The sequence below is a fragment of the Ambystoma mexicanum genome, chromosome 1p (genome assembly GCF_040938575.1).
Source record: "Ambystoma mexicanum isolate Mex_15411 chromosome 1p, UKY_AmexF1_1, whole genome shotgun sequence".
In the NCBI taxonomy this organism is placed as follows: Eukaryota; Metazoa; Chordata; class Amphibia; order Caudata; family Ambystomatidae; genus Ambystoma; species Ambystoma mexicanum.
The window spans coordinates 682,012,871-682,014,767 of NC_090921.1; the positions used below are offsets into that span (position 1 = coordinate 682,012,871).

General features: G+C 49.7%; 1 pseudogene; it reads left to right on the forward strand.

Moving 5' to 3' along the window:
* The first annotated feature begins 214 nt into the window (after positions 1-214).
* Positions 215-1,474, forward strand: LOC138579457 (cytochrome c1, heme protein, mitochondrial pseudogene; annotated as a pseudogene).
* The last annotated feature ends 423 nt before the right edge of the window (positions 1,475-1,897 follow it).

Sequence of the window (1,897 nt, forward strand, 5' to 3'; positions counted from 1 at the left end):
CGAGAGAGGGGTGCCCGCTACCTTTGTAAAACAATGTAAGAAGTCTCCAATCTTGGAGACAGACAGTTCTTTTAAACCACAGAATAAGTGCTCCTTCTGTTTTCTTGTTTTTATTGTATGAATACTATTTTTTTCACCTAGTTTTCTGTACCGAACCCTGTGGAAACTCTATATATTCTTGAGCAATATTGTGACATTACCCACGGTGAGAGCTCTGACGTCACTGGAAGGCCAAAGATGGTGGCGGTGGCGGTCTGTGTGGCGGCTCGGAGCTCAGCGCAGAGGGGCATTCTGCAGGCACCCGGGGGCGCAACTGCCTGGCCGGCACAGTCTCAGGCCCCCATGTCATTCTCCAGCCTGTCCCGAGGCAGAAAGGTGGCCCTCTCCACACTGGGTGTGCTTGCTGCAGGAGGAGCTGGCATAGCCCTGGCTCTCCACAGATCAGTGAAAGCCAGTGACTTGGAGCTCCATCCCCCGAAGTATCCTTGGAGCCACAATGGAGCTCTCTCCGCCTTAGATCACCGCAGCATCCGTCGTGAATACCAAGTGTACAAACAGGTGTGTTCTGCTTGCCACAGCATGGAGTACCTTGCCTTCCGGAACTTGATTGGAGTCAGTCACACTGAGGCTGAGGCGAAGGCCCTGGCTGAGGAGTATCAAGTGGTAGATGGACCCAACGAGGATGGTGAGATGTTTAACCGGCCAGGCAAGTTGTCTGATTTTTTCCCCAGCCCATATCCCAACCCAGAGGCTGCCAGGGCTGCCAACAATGGGCGCTGCCCCCTGACCTCAGCTATATCGTTAATGCCAGGCATGGTGCTGAGGATTATGTCTTCTCTCTATTAACTGGTTACTGCGACCCTCCAACAGGGGTCACGATGCGGGAAGGACTGTATTACAACCCCTTCTTTCCTGAACAGGCTATTGGCATGGCACCGCCCATTTATAATGAGATCCTGGAATTCGAAGATGGCACTCCAGCGACCATGTCTCAAGTCGCCAAGGATGTTTGTACCTTCCTGAGGTGGGCAGCTGAGCCAGAGCATGACCAGCGCAAACGTATGGGACTGAAGGTAGCGATGATTGCTGCCATCATTCTTCCCGCGATGTACTACTTGAAGAGGCACAAGTGGTCTGTGTTAAAGAGCAGGAAGATTGCGTACAGGCCGCCTAAGTAAAACACCAAAAGCACCACACCTTGGCACTCAACTCGCTCCATATGTGGCCTGTCTGCGCCTGGCTACACCACCATGGTGCAGAAAGCCATTTACAGCCGTTCACCTGCATCCTAAACCCGAACCGAAGTTAGCAGAGTCAGAAAAAAATGTATCTTTGTTAATATAATTATTATTGATGACTCTGCCGTTGTTTTTTCTCACTTTGGTCTTGAGTGTCTTCCTCATCACTGTGGTCCACAGAATCCAATCGCCTGCCAGGCTTTGAAAAGAAGGGACTTGGGAGGCAGAGAATGTGGGGCTCCAAGACACATTGATTGTTTACTCCTTTTGATTATTATAAAGGGAGGCAAACACATTTGGATGGTGTCTTTTTAAATCAAATCAACGTCCGACTCCTGTCGTTTCTGCCTGATCCAAAACTCAAAGGAGAGCCTGAAACACCTGATACTACAATGCCCAGGGACCACGGGTAACAGAGACACTCACTTAGGCCACCTCTACTCAAACTTTTCAAGAATGGACGAGGACTATTCGTGGTCATACCTAATGAACGGGCTAAGTCGGAGACCAGTAATCGCAGTGGTAAACATCCTACATAGTTTGAAGCTGGATACCATCTGCGATTGGCTAAAAAGCCCCTTAAAGGACTTAGCCCTCCGGGACAAGCATCTGGAAAACACACTTGGAAAAAGGATTTCTTCTCCTTTTCTTTGTAAAAA